This window comes from Oryctolagus cuniculus, chromosome 10, assembly GCF_964237555.1.
Source record: "Oryctolagus cuniculus chromosome 10, mOryCun1.1, whole genome shotgun sequence".
Classification (NCBI taxonomy): Eukaryota; Metazoa; Chordata; class Mammalia; order Lagomorpha; family Leporidae; genus Oryctolagus; species Oryctolagus cuniculus.
In genome coordinates, this window is record NC_091441.1 from 34,973,579 (window position 1) to 34,996,619 (window position 23,041).

The following is a 23,041-nucleotide window of genomic DNA, read 5'->3' on the forward strand; positions in this document are numbered from 1 at the left end:
TTCTTATATTTTAACTGTTGAACTACACCTTAAGAAACCTTGTTGAAATCCTAAACAATCTAAGACTGCATTTATATAGGAGATCCTGTGTAATTCCTTTTTTTGGCATCTAAATTGGATAAAACTTAAAAGCTTTCCTTAAAATACATCTACTCCACTCTACTCATGCCAGGCATTCTGGCCTTTTATTTGAGGCATTAAAAAATTATGCTGTTAGCAGATTTACTTTTCACAGAGTTCTTTCTTATTTTTATTAGGATTAAATCTGCTTTTCAGTACATTCCAACTGAAGATCTAAATTCTGTTCTCTGAAGTAATAAAAACTATGTCCAAGTCAATTTAACTGAGAGTATTATGTTTATTAGAAAGAAGACACCAACTCTCTCTTAAAATGCTTTTTTTCTTGGTCAACCATTTCTCGTTCCATTTTTAATTCTTCATATGTCATGATTCCCAAGCACTCAGATCATTCCCCTTATCTCCCTCCAAACTCTATGCTCTTTATCAAAGTTTCTCGTGAATGTGATCATCAGATCAAAACATACTACTCTAAATGCCATCCCACCAATAAATATTTCAATGGGATAGCTAGTTTACTTAGTCCTGACACTATAATACTAGAAGCAAAATCTAAGTTTATATTATCCATTTTAATATCATGTTGCAATTTTGGCACAAACAAAAGAAATATCTACAACTGCTTTTCCCACAAATTACTGTTTACTCAAGTGTTTCCATCCTGACCTTGCAAGAGAAGTTGATGCCATTAGTCTTGCAATCTTCTAGTAAACCTTTCAAAGAGGGAAGGAGATGTTAGGTTGAGATTATTTGTTCTTCCTTAGAATAGAGCTGTTGAAGAAATGGATATTGAAGGTATGAATTTCCTTTTAAGGAACTATAACCCATCATCCTATATTTAAGAGGTCACTAGTTAGAAATGAGATTAATTTATTTTATGTATCTCCTGATGACAACATAAATATTGAACTGGATTTAAATCACAAAAGAAAAACCTAAAGATGGATGATTTCTAACAATTAAAACTGTCCAGTAAAATGTATTTCCCCAAAGAAACTATTGCATAAGTGATTGTGTTCAGGCTGAAATTAATAGCTGTGAGCTTCTCATTGCTACAAGTTTCCAATTGCTGTGAAAAATCTGTCAGGTGGAGGCAGCATCAGCTGAATGTCTTATGGAATTCCCACAGCTCAGAAACATGGACTGCAAGAATATTTGCGGATAATGTGGCAAGATGTGTTCTCCTCTTCCAGATGAGAGGGTCTGTGTAGGCCATGTTTGATACCTATTACGATTATCCACTCATAACGCTTTTAAATTCCTTGGCCTATGGCTTTCCTGGCTTTAAAATTAGGAGACTCCCCGTGGTAGTGACTTTGCCCCTTTTTAAATAGAAGACTCTACAGCCCTTCTTTTTCTAAGTACATTCAAACCATCTGTTCAAGAATCTGTTCTGAGAGTTGACAGATATCTGTGTTAAATAAATCAGTCTAAGGATTCCAACAGCCACATTTTCTATTGGAAACCAAAGCAAATTTGCTCTTTGTTATTGAACTGGTAAATGAAGAATTAAATAATGTAAGCACCAGCCTCTATGACAAAGCACTGTGTAGCAAAACTATGAAAATCTGTGATTGGGATTCCTCCCTTTGTCATTCTGACATTATTTTCATGGGCCAAATTGACTCCTGATCCTACAGAAGTTAAACCAGAACAGAGGCATTTTGATGCATGTGCGTTTATGAGTGTGAATCATAACATTAAATCATCACAAACCATGATCTCACCTGCCCCTCCCCCCACCTCAGTTCAGATTTTGGATTTGTCAAATGACTAAGTGTTAACAATCAGCAGATGGACTAGAAGGGCAGATGGGGCTCTCTTAGGAAAACAACTAAGAAGTGATTAAAATCACCAAGGACTGCACTCATTATTCCTTCTTTCAAATGATAGTATATTCTTCATGCAGATAAAACTGATTAAGATAGCAAAGCAGACAATAGAAATGAAAAAATCCCTTTGTATTCTCTCTTTGTTTAAACAGTAACAATTTCAAGGAGACAAAGTGGTGGGAAACATTTAAAATATGATTTACCAGCATGGTAACTGATATCACAGCCTTTCTTAAGATTTTGGGGCACTCCCACTGATGTTTCCCATTTTTATAATGTTTTAGAACTGTCAACTTACTTCCACCCTATTGGGTATCTGTATCATTATTTCATTCATCCTATCATTTGTGTTAACGTATGAGTTAGGCCCTAGTGCTAGGCACTGATGTTACAGTGTACTGCAGTTCATCTCCCTACACTCAGGCATTATTCCCTTTGAAGTTGTACCATATATATGAGATGATTGTGCCATTCAGGACATTCAGTTTGGGATATTGTAGACATATTTTACAGTATTCCTTTAAGAGTCATTTGCTTAGGAAATTCCTTGAGAATCAGCCTAGAAGTTCCAAAAGAAAATCTGTCTAATTATTTTGTAGGTAAATATAATTTTTAATTTTTATCCCAATATAATTTTGCTCAGTTATATCTGGCTACATGACATAGAATTTCAAAGCTGAATGTAGTTAAAACAATATGCTATCATCACTGAAAACCATAAACAAGAGGGCTCTGGAAAGATTTATTTTATAATTTTATTTTATCTTATCGTATCATATCTTATTTTATTTTATTTCATTGACAGAGTCAGAAAGAAAGAGAGTGAAAGAGAGAGTCTTTTATCTGCTGGTTCGCTCCCCAAATGGCATTGACATCCAGAGCTGAGCTGATCTGAAGCCAGGAGCCAGTAGCCGGGAGCTTCTTCCAGATCTCCCACATGCGTGCAGGGGCCCATGGACATGAGCCATCCTCTGTTGCTTTCCCAGGCACATTAGCATGGGGCTGGATCAGAAGTGGAGCAGCCAGGACTCAAACCAGCACCCATATGGGATGCTGGTGCTGCAGCACCACGGTGCCAGCCCCTTTGAAAAGATTTTAATTATCTGTGGTAGAAGAATAATATATTCCTGAAGATGTCCCTCTTCTATTTTCAGAACTTGTACATATTATCACCATCTACAGAAAAGAGTACTTTGCAAAAATGATTAGATGAGCTGATAAAACAGAATTTCTTGGTTGTCCCATTGTAATAACAGAGCCATTATAAGAGGAAAGCAATATCAGAAAAGGAAGAAGGTGGAAGCAGAATTCTGCACTGTTTACATTAAAGATGAGAGGAAGCACTATCACTGAGTAAGCTGATCTCTAGTACCTGGAAAAGGGAAGGGAGTAAATTTTCTCGTTGAGCTTTCTTTTTTTTAAGATGTATTTTATTTATTTGGTTTTTTAAATTTTTATTTAGTAAATATAATTTCCAATAGGCTAATCCTCCGCCTGCGGCGCTGGCACACCGGGTTCTAGTCCCAGTCAGGGCGCCGGATTCTGTCCCGGTTGCCCCTCTTCCAGTCCAGCTCTCTGCTGTGGCCCAGGGAGTGCAGTGGAGGATGGCCCAAGTGCTTGGGCCCTGCACCCTATGGGAGACCAGGAGAGGCACCTGGCTCCTGGCTTCAGATCAGCACGATGCGCCAGTCGCAGTGCGCTGGCCACGATGGCCATTGGAGGGTGAACAAATGGCAAAAGGAAGACCTTTCTCTCTGTCTCTCTCTCTCTCTCTCACTGTCCACTCTGCCTGTCAAAAAAGAAAAAAGAAAAAAGGATTACAATGGTTTTTCCCCCCATAACTCCCCTCCCACCCGCACCACTCCCATCTCCTGCTCCCTCTCCCATTCCATTCACATCAAGATTCATTTTCAATTATCTTTATATACAGAAGATCGATTTAGTATGTATTAAGTAAAGATTTCATCAGTTTGCACCCACACAGAAACACAAAGTGTAAAATACTGTTTGAGTACTAGTTATAGCATTAATTCACATTGGACAACACATTAAGGACAGAGATCCCAAATGCGGAGTAAGTACACAGTGAGTCCTGTTGTTGACTTAACAATTTGACACTCTTGTTTATGGCGTCAGAAATCTCCCTAGACTCTAGTCATGAGTTTCCAAGGCTATGGAAGCCTCTTGAGTTCACTTAGATCTTATTTAGACAAGGTCATAAAAGATAATACAACCCAGTTGACACTTTGATTTTAGGAGTCTGACCTCCAGAACCATAAGGTAGCAAATCTGTGTTGTTTTAAACTATAAAAATTTTGCTATTTTTATAGCAGCAATAGAAAATAATCTAGCACTCAAGTATTATTAATAATAATAGCAGCATTAAAATACATTTATATATGAGGGGCTTTTTTTAAAAAGCTCAAGGAAAATGTAACTAAGAGATAAGCTTATTTTGGTACAAAATGTTTGAAATCCTTTCCATAAGGCTCATTTGCCATGAACTTTTGGAAGACCCTGATAACAAATATCACCTATGTAAGTAGTAAAGTTTATACACTTACACTTACACCAGTTGTGTTTTCTTCCATCAAGGCCAGCTCCTATGGAAGAGAGGAGGCCTTTTCATATGCTGTGCTGCTCAGTTCTGAGTCTACATTCTGATTTAGTGGGACAGCACACAGCATTTGATCAGTGATATCTACAATGGGAGTTGGGCTAGGAATGATGACCTCTGAACCTGTCACACATTTCCTGTATCTGGTTATTTTGAAGGGGTAAATTAGACAACCCTCTCAGAATCATAGTCTATTAAGTATGTTTGAGATCCTTAAAAGCAGAACAAAAACTTAAAACCCAATTCAGAGAAAGAAAAATATAAAAGTATCTTAAGAGGTAATAGAATCAGATCTAAAACCAAGAACATTTTCTATTTGAACTTCTTTCTAGTACTACTCAATGAATTTGACTAGTTCAATATTTCAGGCAGAAATAATACTGATCAAAATACATTGTTTTTCCTCCTCTCTTTTAGATATTTATGCCTTCTAATCTAGGCTTCAGCTTGCTTCTGCCACCCTGTTTAGTGCTCTACCCAAACTTTCCCTTACTCAATAAAACTCAACATCTAAACATCCTTACACTTATCCTCTACTTCTACTCCATAACTACTTCATCTATTATTCTGATCAACTTTTAGGTCTCAAATAAAAGAGATACAGAGATCAAATGAACTACTTTATACTGAACGATTGCTTACTTCTTTGTTTTATAATATTTTTTGTAAATTAAAGCATTTTTTAATTCACTTTACAAACAAAGCTCTAAAGCAAATGCTGTGTCTTTCATTTCATGAAGTATGAGAGGTCAGCAGAAGAAACAACAACTGTAATAAATAATGAATATTTGTTAGAAGCCTAACAGGTACTCTGCTAGGGAATTCTACAATTAAAGAGAGAGGCTAGATTCATATTTTTGAGGAACTTATAGATTTGTTTGTGGATAGTTCATCTCTGTTCACTCTGTCAGGCTCTAATCCTAGGAAACAAGAGGCTGAGTCACTGTGGAAACACATACATCTTCAAGCAACAAGTGTATGCCCTGACTTCTTCCAGAAAGGAATGAACCAGTGTTTCCTCGGAAGAACATGAATATTTCCCAGGTAAGTAAAATAATAAGCCATTAGGAATTTGTAATCTAAAAGTTGACTAGCTTAGTTTGAGTCTTAGTTTTTCCATTTGAATTCGAAAACTATCAAGCAAATATATCACCTTTCTAAACCTTACCCTCTCATCTATGGACTGAGATGAATTATATTGGCTCTATCATGAGGTAAGGATTAAATGAAATAATCTATGTAAAAAATTAATTAGTATGTCACTGGTATACAGTCAGTTCTGATACCTAGCAATAACTGGTAATGTGATTAATACTGCCCTCAATATAAAAAACATTCCCATCTCCTACTTCTCCATGACGTCTTCAAGGTAAGGCCTACAATAATATTAAAAGTTTATATTATTTTTATCAGTCTTGGTAAATATGGTGGCTAGATTCTTAGTCACAATTTCTCTTGCTTTCTTTCCTTGTTGGAAATTCCCAAATCCCCTAAAAATATGGTAGTCTATCAGCCCAGGAGCAGGACAAAAGCATATAAGTAAATAACAGCTAAAAGTAATACTGCTGATGATTTCTTGGAAATGTATTCCTCCCTGGGTAATAAAGAATGAAATGCATGAGGACCATCCCCAGACCCTCCTTGCTACCTGCATTGAATTTTATTGTGTGAAGAGGTGCTGTTTAGCCACGAATGGACAGTAAAGAGAACTCCAAAGCAGAGGAAAAAGAAAATGGGACTGAATTGCCATTAGCCAGCCTAGGAATACCACTGTGGGACTTACTGTTATGATAGATATTGTTCATTGAACTTTATTATTTAAGTCATGATCAGCAGAGTTTTTAATTACAAAAAAAATAAATAAGTTTATTCCAAGCTAGTTAATATTGCACAAAATGGCTTCAAATATAGGTGGGACAAAAGTATGACTGGGCCAGGAGATGGGAATGGAGTAACATCTCTAATGATGAGCCTTTCCTGATCTAGGATAAAACTGAACATACATAAAGCAACATCCAACACCAATAATGGGAGGTAAGTGGTGCATTGACTGACCACAAATGACTCATAAGAAACAAACTTGACAATTCACCTGACTACATCTATTTTGTCTTCGCAGCCTGTTCTGGTAGTGTTCTATAGAAAATATCTGTATTTGGGGCTGGCATTAAGGCACCATGGGTTAAGCCTCCACTTACAATGCCAGTATGCCATATAGCCATATGAGCACTGGTTAAAGTCCCAGCTGCTTCACTTCCAATCCAGATACCTACTAATGTACCTGGGAAAGTAGCAGAAGATGGCACACATACTTAGGCCCATGCCACCCATGTGGAAGACCCAGATGGAATTCCAGGCTCCTGGCTTCATCCTGAACCAGCTCTGGCCATTACAACCAGTTAGAGAGTGAACTGGCAGATGGAAAATCTATCACTATCTCTCTATAACTAACTCTGTCTTTCAAATAAATAAATAACTAAAAAAACCAAAATATATGTATTTTGGAACAGTGTCAATTGGTCTGTCTCAAAATATCAAGTCTAAATTAGGGAGTTATCATATGCCAGATTTAGAATAGCTCACAAAGAATGTAGAGAAATCTACAGGGAAAGAGCTACTCTAAGATTCATGAGTTCATCTTATTTCTTATAGGATGGTGCCAAAATCATATCTGTAGTAAAGCACAGGACATACTTATTTCTGATTAGGTCATAGTTCACAGCAGTACAGATTTAAGATTTCAAACTTGTTTGGAGTTATTAGTTTCCTGTACTCTATTTTTTATAACCTGCTCATGCTCCAAGAGCTAGATAATCTCATGTCATATCATCACTTCCTTATAACTTGAGCCCACAAATATGTGTATTGACCTTCAATGTTGTTTATGGGCATTTAACCCCCAATGGCCTTTCCATGCCTGTGTGTGTGTATGTGTGTGTGTGTGTATTTGTCTTCCCTATAAAACTATATCATAAATTCCACAAGGGTGAAAACTATGAGTTATGAATATATGAGTTATATATACATATGTGTAAATATTTATGGATGAATTTTATACATACATAATGGAGGTAATGTGTTTTGCTGCTACCACAGCAAATTTCTTTATGGTGGAGGAAGGGAGAGGGATAGTTTATTTATTTGAAAGGCAGAGCAACAGAGAGATGGAGACACATACGCACAAACTTAAGGAGAGCAACAGAGAGAGATCCCCCATCTGCTGACTCACTCCCTAAATGGCTGCAACAGCCAGGTCTTGGCCAGGCTGAAGCCAGAAGTTATGAATTCTATCCTGGTCCATCACATTGGTGGGAGGGGCCCAACACTAGGTCCATTTTATTTTGTCTTCCTAGGCCCTTAGGAGGAAGCAGGATAGAAGCCAACTAGCCAAGACTTCAACTGACACCTCCCCGCCCCCGCCGCCAAGATGGGATGTTGGCATCACAAGGGGTGGTTTAACACGCTATGACAAAATGCTGGCCCTTACCACAGCAAATTTCTAGAAATCAGGTCTAGTGACATAACTTGGTCAGGGGTAAATTTCCTGTTTATATCAGCAACACACCTCAAATGATTCAAGACCTATATCCTCTGAATTGAGAATAGCAATGTGACACCAATTCACATTATAAAAACATGGAGGCTGTCCACAAGGCATACATTGCAGCAGAGCAAGACAGATTCATATAGTGCAAACAAGAATATTTCAACAAGAACAAACAGACTATTATCAGCAGGCAGTATCACCAGACATTAATGAGTAATTATTGTGCTCAACCGTCTTGTATGAAGCTCCCTAGTTCTGGTGGCTTTTGATCTAGCATATCTCACAGTTCCTAATTCTCACCCTTGGCTATCCACATACCCACACTCCTTGTCTCTCACTTGTGTCTTTGTAGCTGGCCATAGCAAATATACCAAATATGCATATATAGGTTTTCTTTTCACTTTTAAGCCAGGAGTTTGTTCATTTAAGATACAAGATAAATACACACACACATACACATATACACACACACAAAACTCTTGTTTATAGTTTACAGCGTATTATTCATGTTTAAGAGTTTGTACTGGCGTATAAAAGAAGATGCAAGAAACACTAAAGGAAAGGTATGAAAGCAGTGAGCAACATTAAAAAGTATTATACTGCCTCACATTCATCCCTACCATCACATATTTAGCACTTCTTTACTAGTGCATTTTAGATGCACCCTTGAATTCTCATGGTGAAAAAAGAACAGATACAATCCAAAAGCAAGACTTTACAGCCAGTAGGAACCCTCTCCTTCTCTACTGTGTCTGTAGAATGTTTCATGCTATTTATTAATGCCATTTTAATGGGATAATTCAAGCTGATTCTGAAATTTGCCAATGATATAAAGGGCCAAAAGGAGCTAAAACAATACTAAAGAGAAACAAGATACAAGAATTTACTTTACCAGGTAGCAAGAAAAACCAAAAAACAATAGTAGTTAAGTCAGATTAATGAAATAGCATAGAAAGCTAAAAAGTAAATCCACAAAAAAATTGAGCAATTGATTTATAACAAAAATGTTAATTTAGACCAGTGGAAAAACAGTGTTCCTTTCAACAAACAGTTCTAGGTCAATTAGATATCCAAATTTTAAAACAACTTGAAATCTGACTCCAGTATCTACCATACAAAACATACAAAATCTAAATGTAGAATACAAAAAGAATGAGGCTCCTAGGTTATATAAGAGAAAATATTGACGATCTTACATTTGGAGAGCAAACTATGTCTTGATTATTGCACAATATCATCTGTTAACTAAAAAGTAAAAGTACCAATACATTAAAATTAAAAATTTCTATTCATTGAAAGATGCCTTTAAAAGAATGAAAGCATATCCAACAGTGGGAAAATATATTTGCAACACATATATTTGAAGATGGTTTAGATCTCAAATATAAAAAGAACTGCTACAAATCAGTAAGACAAATAGAAATCAACAGGAAAATACAAAAGACACTGAATAGGTAAACCCTTTATTCCCAAAATAAACAAATGAATGAAAAGGTCTTCAACTTCCTCCATAATTAGGAAATCATAAATTAAATAAAGTGAAATTCAAATACACGCTCATCATAATGGCAAAAATTTTAAAAATTAACACACTTCTTTTTAGAAAGAACATGAAGCAAAAGTCACATTTTTACCATTGGTGGTACAACCACTTTGATATACTATTTGGCAGATATATAAAAAATAATGTTATATAATAAATAACATAGCTAAACATGTGCAAAATCTATGATCTCATAATTTCTCTAGGGTTTATACCCAGGAGGGTTTTTTTTAAAATTTATTTTGCTTAAGGAATACAACTTCATTCATTTAATATATACTGATTTGGGAACAAGATGGTTCTTCCCCCCTACTTCCCTCCTACCTATACTCTTGCCTTTCTCCTCCTCCCTCTTTCTTTCCCATTCTTATTTCTTACAGAGATCAATTTTCAGTTAATTTTTTACTCATAAGATTAACACTGAGTAGAGAGTTCCCTGATTAGTATGAAGAGTAAAAATAAAGAAACAACAAAAATAAACAAATAAGAAAAACATTGTTTCTGACAGTCAAGACAAGAGCTACTCAAAACTATCACCTCTCAAAGTGTCAGTTTCACTCCTATAGATTACATTTTAAGTACTCTATTAGTTACCACAGATCAGTGAGACCATATTGTGTTTGACTTTTTGTGACTGGGTCATTTCACTAAATATAACGGTTTCCAGTTGCATCCATTTTGTTGCGAATGATAGGTTTTCATTTTTTTTACCACTGTGTAGTATTCCATAGTGTATATATACCATAATTTCTTTATCCAGTCTTCAGTTGATGGACATCTGAGTTGATTCTATATCTTAGCTATTGTAAATTGAGCTGAAATGAACATGGGAGTACAGATAACTCTTTCATATGCTCATTTCATTTCCTTTAGATAAATTCCTAGGAGTGGGATGGCTGGGTCATATGGTAGGTCTATGTTCAGACCTCTGAGGTATCTCCATACTGTCTTCCACAGTGGCTGTACCAGCTACATTCCCACCAACAGTGGATAAAGTTTCCCTTCTTCCCACATCCTCACCAGTATTTGTTGATCCCAGAAGAATTTTAAGACACTTGAACAAAATGACCCTAATGCTACCATTCATAATAGTCAAATTTAAAAACAACCCAAATGTCCATCATCACTCAAATAGATAAATCATAGTATAGCCACAAAAACACTACTTTTCATTGAAAAGAAACAAAAAAGAAGTAAATGTGAAAAGCAATAAACAAAGGCAAGAAAGTGATCATAATGAATTTGTACAGTTGGTTTAGCTTGAAAGAGAAGGAGGCTTAAAATACAGCAAGGAAGGCCAGCATTATTAGCTGGTAAAGCCGCCACTTGTGACACTGCCATCCCATATGGGTGCCAGTTCATACTCAGACTGCTCCACTTCCAATCCAGCTCCCTGCTATGTACCTGGAAAAGCAGGGAAAGATGGACCAAGTGTTTGGGCCCCTGCTGCCTACATGGGAGACCCAGATGAAGCTCCTGGCTCCTGGCTTCAGCCTGGCCCAGCACTAGCCATTGCAGGCATGTGGGGAGTGAACCAGCACATGAATGATCTCTCTCTTTCTCTGTCTCTCCCTCTCTCTCTGCAACTCAGACTTTCAAATAAATAAATAAGTCTTAAAAATGAAAAGAAAAGAACCCATAGGGTATAAGAAAGACAAACTCAGATTCCCATTTTGAGTTCCTTCATTTAAAATATCCACATGTGTGTAAATGGTCCTAAAGAAAACGTGTGTGTGCCATGGTCCTCCAGAGCTAAGACAACTGCAGCCCATACCTGGTCTGTCGAGAAATGTTGCTGGAAGACCTCCTTGGGTGGTGATATACACAGTCTTCCTTTAATGCCACAGTGACATGATCCTTTTCTGTAAAACTGTATATTTGTAAATACTGTCACTGTGAGTCTTATTAATTTCTTTGGCAATTAATCCTTGTCCAATTCTCACCACTAGCATACAAGTCTGCACAAAGTCGGTATAGAAATTAAGAGTAAGCATTCATAAACTTTATTTGACCATATAATTTAATGTCTGTTGAATGTACTAATTTAAAAATTGGACTTGAATTTTGTCTTTGTTTCATTTTTTCTTTATCTAGTAATTCATTTCAACTTTTTCAAAGCACACATTTTTAAAAGACCATGCATTTTCATTTTTTCATATTTCATTTTAATTCTATTTGTAACTGATAGATAAAATAATAGTAATTTACCACACATAGTTTGAGAAGCACTTTTTTACATGAATGTTCCATTCATGATAAGTTATTTTGTGATACATCTTTGTTCTATACCATTTATGTAAGTATATTACATTTCCAACAAAAAGAGCTTTATGAGAAAAAGTAAAAAATTCCATGAGACAGGTTTCTCTCTGTTATATGAGTCTCTCTCCAAATCCCCATACCATTTGCCTTTGTCTTCTGTATTTTCTTACATTCCAGTGTAACTTCCACTATCCTGGAATACAATTATTTGTTAACCTGAGTATTACTTATAATAGACTCTGAGATCCTACTGAAAAGAATGCATTTAAGAGTATATATACAGTCTTTCTATAGGTAATAGGTATTCAGTAAATATTTGCTGAGAATGCAGATGTTCTCTGGGTAATGTTTACATCTACATGAAAGCTCCTACTCTTTTCAATACACCTGCCTAGATTTGTCAGCAAATTTATCAAGTTCCTGGTATCTGGCATGTGCAGAGATGCAACGTAATATGGTGATAAATATTTGGTTAGTTTTCAGAAGATATATTAGTGCTCAGTTATCAATACATAACTTGTATCGTGCGTCTCTTCACCAAAATAAACTCTACTGAAGTTTGGACACAATACAGCTCCCTCACCATCAAGGAGAAACTAGACAGGAAAGAAACTTGACCTATTTTACATTTCACCAAAAGAAAGCACAGATGTGATCGGATAATGAAGTAAAGTTAGGAATCTAGGGGTCACATGCAACTAAAACATGACTTGATTGAGTTAGATCTAACCTGTTTTTAGCATCACCCACACCAGGTCCTGGAAAAAGAGAATAGGACAATATTGTCTATCATGGTCTGGTAGACCCAGACCTCTGAGGACTCCTCCTTTCTGTCAATGGAACTTGTAAAACCTTTCATTCAAACAATGGCAAATCCAGGAAGTTTTACTGTAATTTTCCTTTTGTACATGAAACCTTCCCTGGTTTCTAATGTGGCACGCATTGTTCTCCCCCATATATATAAAAATCTTACACATTTTAGAGATCTTTTTGTTTAGGCTGTTTAGACTTCCAGCTCACATCCTGGGCCCTCCATCTCCGCCAAGGTCTTCCTTGTTATGCATGCTGGGTACTGGGGCATTATCGACATTTCTATATTGGTGTTAAATGTGATGCAGGCCTGCTTCCTGATGGATTGAGGCCACAAGAGAAAATACCAAAAGTCTGAGGCTCACCACATAAATCAGAAACTACTTCATGCTGTGACCATGATAAATAGATCTGAAAATATCTACCAGAAAAGTTTAGAAGAGTCTTGGGGCACTATGTTTTTCCTGAATGAGAAGGCAGCTTTGCTAAAAATGAACTTTTCTCTAGGCCAGTATGATTGTTATTTTATATTTAAAACTGAATATAACAAAACCCATATAAAGCATTAAAGAAATCTTGCTGTTGAAAATCAGGATGTGTTTTTGCTAAAGGGTAGCCATCACATTAGGCAAATAGAACAGAGGGGTTATTTTTCACTGGGAGAATAGATGGTTTACAGGTCTTGAGTGTTACTTAATTTCTTACTTTCATGGATTGTAATAATTTTCTTTTATCTTCTCATTTTGAATGAGTTCCTTCCTCTATCATATTCAGATGACAACTCATGAAATATTGTTCAGTATTGTTTAATAATTTGACAAGTTAAATATTTGCTTTAGAAATTTTTATTTAGAGTGTCATATGATGTCCCAGAAATAAGTTCTGAAGGCCTAAAATTATGGAAGCAAATGAGTTAAGTATTTGAATTTCATTAAATGTCACAAAATTATGGGTTCTGTTTCAGCATTGATGCTAATATGAACTCGTTATATTTTGGACACAAATTTGTCCCATTTTAGACAAGCTGAATCTGTTTTGTTTCTCACATTGATGATTCTGAGTTCTTGGAGAGACCTGATGTGTTGAGATAGCACTATATTCAATAGCCTACAAAGAACAAAATGGTCCTTTCCTTACAACAGCCTAGAGAAAGAATGCCTCCTGAGTTTCAAGATCCATATCCTGGAACAGAAATAATCTCATACCAAGGGACACACTTAACTTCCTTAGTTGTTGATTATTTGTTGATAATAGCGTAGCAATAGAAACAATCATCACAGACATCCCAACAATGGAGCTGCAGTATAAATTATTATGAGATACTGATTTAGCTTCCTAATTCATAAAAGAAAGACAATGCTATCTTGAATTCCATTTAAAATAAAGCTTGTAACTAAACAACAAAAATCAATCCATTTTATGGTAGTACGGCACATGGCTAAAAATGTCACAACAAGGTGATCATGGGCAAATTACTTCAAATTACTGACTCTCATTTTCTTTTCTGGTTGGTAGAGATATAAATAGTACCTATTCCATATAGTTTCCAAAGTCAAATGAAAGAACAAATATACAATGCCCACATAATTCCTTATACCACATAAGGGCTTTAAAAAATAGCAAATTACATTAATACTGTAATCATTGTCACTATAAATTGGTGTGTGTTACAGCATATAAGAAATGGGAAAATCAATATACATAAATGGGCAAAGTAAGTATTAAATGATGGTATTATTGAAGGTTTTTCCCATCCCCTCCAAAAATGAATCCCCATATTAAAAGTAATGAAAGAATGTGTTGTTCTAGGCTGGAAAGCACTAAAAAAAAATCTGAAGGAGCCAAATAGCATGGATTGGATGCCAAAAGAGAAAAACCTCTTGCCTGTTATGTGTGAATCACATTAGAATGAGAGGAAGTAATAAGACATCCCACTGAGAAATATTTAATAAAATGAAACTTTGTTCAAATGATATACATATTGCTTGAGTAATTAACAGCCTTTTAGTATTTAGCCATAATTTTACTGAGGAGTATTAGAGTGTCGAAGTAAGGAAATGCCCAAATTTGTCAAGATCACCTTGAGTTCAAGATGGATTATTCTTAAGGCCTTCCCTTAACTGTGTCTTAACTGAGAGAATTACAAGACACACACACACAATGCTCCAAAAGAGCTCCATGCAGATTCGAATGATGCGCAGCAATTATCTAAGTGTGCTTGGAGGAGGTTTGAAAAATTCCCCTTCTAAGAATGTGAAAACTCTAATGTTTAATTTTATTCATTATGTTAACTTGGAAAAAAATCACCCTTTCCTCCCCAATACCAGCACTTACCACCGCCTCACCTCTTTCATGGTTCTGCTAGGTTTTGTAAAGCAAAAACTGAAAGAAGGCCTGTGATGATGCTAAAGTTTTGAGTTCTTTTTTAATTGGCTATTATGTCTCTATGAAAAGCCCTCTGTGAGTAGCTGTGGAGAAAAAAGGGAAATGTTTTGAGGAATGAAAGGAAAAACTCATTTGGCCAAAGAGTGAGGAAGCTCCTAGATAGAATCTTGGATGGAAATGCCCAGAAATTTGGAATCCAATCCTGGAGAGTTTTCCTGAAATAAAGTCCATAGCTGGGAAGTATCCAAACAAGATTAATAGGCAACACTGAGAGGTATATTTTAAAATGTCCTGAGAAGGGATCAAATGAACAAAACTTGCTTCTCAGTATTGCTGTTTTCACTTAAGTGGGAGTAGCACCTTTACCCAGAGCTTCATCAAGTCAGACCAGACCCCCATTTAGTTTAAGAACAGTACCTGTTTCTACCTAGAATTGTTTCTTACAATTTCATTTAACTACCTAATGAGGATGTGCCTTCATAAAGTCCTAAAGTTATTTTTAAGATGTAGGAGAAATACATTTAAAAAAAAATTTCCCAACACAGAAAATCCCTCCATATGGTAGCAGAATAGAACTGTTTTACTGTTGAAGAAGCATTAAATGTGATATACATCAGAATGAAATATAAATCATAGGCAATACACTAACAGACAACGACAACAGATAGAAATCTTACCCCTTTATATAACACTTTCTATGCAACCCATTACCTGCATGTTTTTAGTAAACAACAATTATCCTCAAATAAAAGAACTTGACAGTACATTTCATGTAGTGTATCCTAAACTTACCTGTTAATTGGACTGACTTACTTTGTTAGTTAATTGGTTTAATACAAAAGAAAAATAAACATCTCACATGTTTTTGCTAGGAGGTAGTTCTGCAATTTCAAGCCAAGCACCTCCTGAAGTTAGTGATCTTCCCATTGAAAGTGGGATATGGAGGTACTATCTCCCTTAATGTTTACATTTCAAAGAGATGGCTCCCAGGCCTTGAGAAAGATATGCCTGGGTCATAAAGTTGGCAAGATGATTATTTATTCTGAGAAGACTGATGTATATTTCTAAGAAACAGAGGAAGAATGTCTAAAGAAAATACTCTAACAAAAAGGATGGGGTAGAAGTCTCTCTGCTTATGTTCAATAAGGAGAATTAAACCTCTTACTGCTAATATTTATTTGTCCACAGAGACTCTCTAGGCTGGACGTGATGGTATAGAAAAGTTTCCATGCTGGCCCTCGTAGTTAGGGTGAGTATGCATGGTGGGGTTCTCCCATTTGGCACAGCAACATAGGTGGTGACCTTTCAGTAAGAAGAATAGTGCTAAGCATATAAAATTTGGTTGATAAAATACTACAGAAAAAAATAATAAAAGAGAGAATATGATATGTGGCTTAAATAAAACTGTACATGTATAAAACATTTTTAATACAAAGTCACTGTTTTAAGATACTAAGGACATGACAATGATGTGATTATTTCTCTCACTTACTGGGAAACCTGACTCTCACTTAGTGTGTTTTTTCTTGCCTGTACTGGATTCAGAGACTCATTTAATCTCTCATCAGTGTATGGGAATTATAATTATATCCAATCGCTCCTTAAGCTAGTTATGTAAACTAAATGAAAGCAAGATGAGTGAGTGCGTCTAAAGTTAAAAATGAAGTATAAGAGAACATCAAAAAGTCCATAGAAACTGAATTAGAAGATGAGTTTTATTTTGGCCAAAAATTTTGGAACACATGCACACAGGGAATTTTCAAAAAAGTTCATGAAATGCATAATATGGAATAACTATGCATGAATTTCAAAAATATTTGCACCAAAATGAACTTCTCTTTCAAATCCATTTTCCATAGATTTTGAATTACCTGTGTATTAGTATGTCAGAAAGTGAAATGATGATAATAACTCAAAGAATGGTTACCCCAAAAGGCCCATATTAGGCTTTCAAATGCATTACATAGACACATATTCGCAACGAACACTAGAAATAGGTACTGTACCCTGACAACATTGATTGAATAAATGTATAAGAGGCAAGTTGGAAGAGGATTAGAGAAGCATTTCTTATTGAAATGTACCTCTTTTTTTCCTCATGAATAATATATAAAACAGCAACTATTGTTTACATCTTGGTGACTATACTTAAAAAATTCAGGGTTTATTATCTTTCATAAGCCTACATAAAGATCAAAGAAGAGAGCCCCTCATATCTTATCATGGAGACTCAGGTTATAGTCTAAATCTTAAGATAAAACTTAATGAAAGATAAAATTCCATATCTTTTTTTTTTTTTTTGGACAGGCAGAGTTAGACAGTGAGAGAGAAAGACACAGAGAAAGGTCTTCCTTCCGTTGCTTCACCCCAAAAATGGCCACTATGGTCAGTGCCCTGCGCCCATCTGAAGCCAGGAGCCAGAAGCTTCTTCCTGGTCTCCCATGCGGGTGCAGGAACCCAAGCACTTGGGGCATCCTCCACTCCCCTCCGGGGCCACAGCAGAGAGCTGGACTGGAAGAGGGGCAACCGGGACAGAACCGGTGCCCTAACTGGGACTAGAACCCGGGATGCCAGCACCGCAGGTGGAGGATTAACCTAGTGAGCCGCAGCACTTGGAGGAGGGCAAGATGGCGGAATAGGAAGGGAGCACACTGATAGTCCGGGGAGAGACAGTTTAATAAAAGTGGAGATACTGCAGGTTCAAGGAAGAGTAGGGGAAGAAACAGCAGAAGAAACTCTTCCGGAACGAGTGATTCACAGTGGACCTGCGTGGAGAGCGTGAGAGCCCACAGTTCGGGACACCAGCGGCAGACTCAACACACCAGCGCTGGAACGCGAGGTGAGCCGAACCTCAATAGCCCGAGACACCGGCAGGCAAGTGGAAAGAGGAGACTAGAGGGAACGACCACGGGGGGAAAAGTTCACCAGGCTAACTAGAAGAGAGAGAGAAAAAAAAAAAGTGACCAATATGGATACAGGTTTCTCTCTCTCTGCTCACCTCTCAAAGGCGAGCAAGACAAAGAGCAGGCGCTATCTTGGACATACGTCATAAGCAGAGTGACCTCAGGTCTGCACCGGCCCTGAGCCTAGCAGAAAAACCTGACTCTGGGCAGGGTGAACTAACAGGAGATTAGGACCTAGTAAATTTGTGGTGCTACTGAACTGAGACTGTGAAAAAAAGAGACGGTGGGGGAGAGAACTCACGGAATTCACGTGAGTTCTTTCCAGAGACGCTACAATTCCGTAACTTTGGCAACCCAGTGGGAGACTGAAAGAGAATTTGAGCCTACTCTGAGGGTAGAACAGATTCCCTGTGTGGTCCTTGGGAAAGAGCTTCTGATCTCTGGCTCCTGTGGGTATATCATTTGTCTGCTAACTACCTCCAACTTCAGCTGTGCGGAATTACTTCCCTTTTGAATCAAAAAAAGAAAGAAAGAGAGAGAGAGAGATCTACCACGCCTAACCTGGGAGTGTCACCTTTGGCACACCACAGAGCTCTCAGGCCATACCATCTCAAGCCTCTAAGGCTCCATCAAAAACAGTCCACTTAATCTAGAGTCATAGTATAACAAGAAAAAGCACCACAGTGAAGAAACCAAATATCTCTAATATGCCAAATAACAAACACAAAAACCAAGGTAATAAAAACAAGGAAGTCACTATGACGCCCCCAAATGAAAAAGACACCCCAATTCAAGATTATGAAGATGATGAGATATATCTTAAGATAAAACTTGCACAACTGACTCTGCCTGACCTCAATTCAAACACGTGATTCCATTTTATTTTTGTTATGTAATTTAGCTTTTATAATCAATAGGCAAATCCTATTTGAAAAATTTATTGAGGGAAAAAAGCAACCTCTAGTATGAATCCTAGAACAAATTAATACAATCTGATTCTTACATTTTTTCCTAGTTTTATCAAAGATTCTGGGTAATTAAGTTTATATTTAAAATTCAAAAATTCTTCAAATTGTTAATCATGTCAATGATATTTGACAAAATTTTAGTGGTACATTGATTTAACTATACCATATTTCTTAAAGTGACACTTTAAGTATAATATGGTCAGAATCATGTAGAATGCCAAATAAAACCTGGGTTCACTCATACAACGCACAACAAGCCAATCACCAAGTGGTAGAAGAAAGTAGAGATTTATTTTGCAATGCACAAAATAAGGAGTCAGGCAGCTTTGGCTCAATTCCTGGACTCCCCACGGGATTAAGGGTAGTAATTCTTGTAAAGTCAGGGTTGACAGTACATTATTTGGCCAGCGCCATGGCTCACTTGGTTAATCTTCCGCCTGCGGCACCGGCACCCCGGGTACTAGTCCCAGTTGGGGCACAGGATTCTGTCCTGGCTGCTCCTCTTCCAGTCCAGCTCTCTGCTGTGGCCTGGGAGGGGAGTGGAGGATGGCCCAAGTGCTTGGGTCCCTGCATGCACATGGGAGACCAGGAGGAAGCACCTGGCTCCTGGCTTCAGATCAGCACAGCTCTGGCCATAGCAGCCATTTTTGGGGTGAAGCAACGGAAGGAAGACCTTTCTCTGTGTCTTTCTCTCTCGCTGTCTAACTCTGCCTGTCAAAAAAAAAAAAAAAAAAAAAAGACAATGCATTATCAGGGTGAAGGTTTCTGGTTGATATACAGTGGGCTCCAGTATGTCTTGGGTTTACTTTGATTAAAGCCTGAGGCTCCTGTTAATATGGGATAGGCACAAAGCCAGTGAGAAAGAAAGGAACTGGGATGTTTCCAAAAGTCTCTTCTCTCTCATAGGCCTACATCCTAACTCAACCCCCTCACATGTCAATTTAGCATACCCACTTTCCTATGATGCACCTAAGCCTTCTCCAAGATGAAGACACCATAATGAGCACAAGTATTCTGAGTTCCATGGTGAGATATCATAAAAACCTTCCCACAGAACATCACAAACACCAAACTCCACCCAGACTCCATCCCACCTGATATTGGGGCATCATCCCCTACCTGTAAAAAGGAGATCACTGAATGGGTGAACACTGATTCCCCTCATGCTGTGTGGCTGCCTGCATTCATCTCTAAATGCCTACTGTTTGTCACTTTAAATAAATCCTGCTCCAACTGTACTTTACCTATGAATCTGCTTCTGTTTGGTAGCAAATTAGAAATTAGCCTATCTATGTGAGAGGCCTTGGAAAAACAAAGCAGCTGCAGAAAGGAACAATTCCAGCCTTCCCCCAAGAAAGGCCATAGGAGAATCTTCTCTGTCAAGTGGGATACTCAGTCTGATAACATCAGGCAATGAAACTATAGTAGAAATTTCACACCCAGCAAATCCTTTGTCCAGGTAAAAAGGGTACAGGGGAAGGAAAAATGGCAGGAAGATCTGGACCCCATTCCTTTATAAACTCCATTCTGAAGGCAGATTGGGCTTCCAGCCTTCTCCTGAGACACCTGCCTGGTATATCAGGTATATTTCAGCTCTCAGCTCTCTTTCGATTTTTCTCAGTTCTTTGCTGAGATGACTCCCTGGCCTGTCATGTGTATTCTACTAACATATGTAATTTTGTCTACCCTAGTCTGAATGACTCGGCTCTCTCTGCTTTCTCTGATTCCATCTGGAGAGGTGTCCTTCAATTCTGACAGATACCCTACCCCATTAAACCTGGGTTCCTTGCTTATCACTACTCTGTCTCAAGTTTGAATTCTGTCTTGCATAGGCAAGAACCTCTGTTGCAGCCATCTACACTAGCACTTTGAATTCTTATCTCACACAGAGGCAAGAACCTGGAATAAATACAGCTAGAGACCCTATCCTCACAACACTGTGAAATGGTAAGATATTAACTATGGAAATACTAATCAAATTCTGAATAATGTGATCTAGGATTTTGTGGGGCTGGCCTGAACCACATATTACACTCTTAATTTAGTGAGCTATTCTTGAGCTTGATCTATAATCATCAAAGTTGATCTATACTCATCAAAGTGGAGATAGAGAAACTGAAAGCTAAGTGAGAGACTATGGCCTTACAAAGTCTGCATGAAAGCATCAGGAGTAGGGGCTTAGCCTCAAGAATGTTCTTCCTAAACACATTCTTGAAAAAAAAATGAAAGTTTACTACTCAAAATATTTTCTGTTACCTGTCGCTCCCCCTCTTCGCGGAGGAACGACACAGGACCCTGCGCTGTTCTTTTGTCTGCTCGGCCCTCCCCGGGTTTGCTGCTGGTTCTTCCCGGGTTGGCTACTATCCCTTCCACCTCCGTGGAAGGGCAGTTCCCCCTGGCCACATTCCCCACTTCCGCAGGGGAGCGGCACACCGCCGGCCGGCTCTCTCGGGGGCTGCACAGGTGTTCCCTTAGATGTTCCCCTTAGATGTTCCTGGTGCATGCCGTCTCTCTCCTCCTTTATAGTCTTCCTCTGCCAATCCTAACTCGGCTGCCCACACGCCGAGTACGCTGCTCTCCTCCAATCAGGAGCAAGTCCTACAGTTTATTGGCTGAACTGGAGGCAGCTGCGTAGAAGCTGTTTTCTCCTCTCCCAGCGCCATATTGTGGGAGAGCAGATGCATAGAATAAGTCTTAATTCCAGTAACTTAGTCTAGTCCGAATTGCTCCCCACAGTTACCCTGAAAAAATATATAGATGTGTTGGCTAGGTTTTTCATTCAAACTGATGTCTGGGCATTACATGGATGGGTCCATACAACACAAATTCTGTGGTATATACAAGGATAGTGAATCAGTTTGACTATTTTTCTTTAAAGGATTCATTTATTTATTTATTTGAAAGTCAGAGTTACACAGAGAGAAGGAGAGGCAGAGAAAGAGAGAGAGAGGTCTTCCATCCATTGGTTCACTTCCCAGATGGTGATCTGAAGCCAGGAATCAGAGGCTCCCTCCCAGTCTCCCATGCGTGTGGAGGGGCCCAAGCACTTGGGCCATCGTCTACGGCTTTCCTAGGCCATGGCAGAGAGCTGGATTGGAAGTGGAGCAGCCGGGACTCAAACCTGCGCCCATATGAGATGCTAGTACTGCAGGTGGTGGCTTTACCTGCTACACCACAGTGCTGGTCCCTCATTTTGACTCTTACTCCTAAACTATAAATATGCCTATATATCAACCACCAGGAAAATTTAATTATTTTTTCTTGTTGAGTCATTACGACAAATGTTGACTGAGCAGAATGCCATATTGTTACCTAACATGTTTTAATAAAAGCAATCAAGAAAAAATATATTTATATTATTCCTGAAGTACACACCGGTGATAAAGTGTAGGGTAGTTTGTAAATATACCAGCAATGTTCTAGCTTCTAACAGATGGTAAAACAGAAATGTGTTTAGCCCTGGTTTTACAATAAGCTCTTTGAGAAGAGCAAGGCTGGGCTTCACAAAAGAGCAGTTGGCTATTGCTGAAGATTAAAGGAATAGATATGTATTCAAGGTTAGTCTAAATGGGAATTTCAGAGTGTTTCTGCGTAAATGGCTTTGTGGCTTCCCACTGGACCTTATCCTACAGACAAATTGTAATATTTCACATGGTCCTTCCTATTCCTAAGATGAATGCCCAGACAATGCCCTGGGAATGAAACGCCTCCTGTAACAAATGTCCCTTTCAACCTGTGTTTCAAATAGGAAGGGAAAAAAGATAAAGAAACTAATGCATTCCACTGAATATTGCATTCAGTCCCATGTTAAGACAAATATGCTTAGAAGATAAAGAAATCTGTCAATTCAGGGAGAGCTCCTTCAGAGAGGGAATAGAATCTACCTTAGGAAGTTTTTTTTAAAATAAACTAATCTAATACATTACCAATTATGTTGTTTCCATGTTTACTTTACTCTTCATGTTCAACCTAAATGTGACCTTAGTATATTTGAGTCAAATGTCAGTGAGATAATTAGGGAGAAATCTCCATTATATGTGACGACACCTGGGAACACTACAGCCACAGATATCAACAGCAACTCAAAGATCAGGTA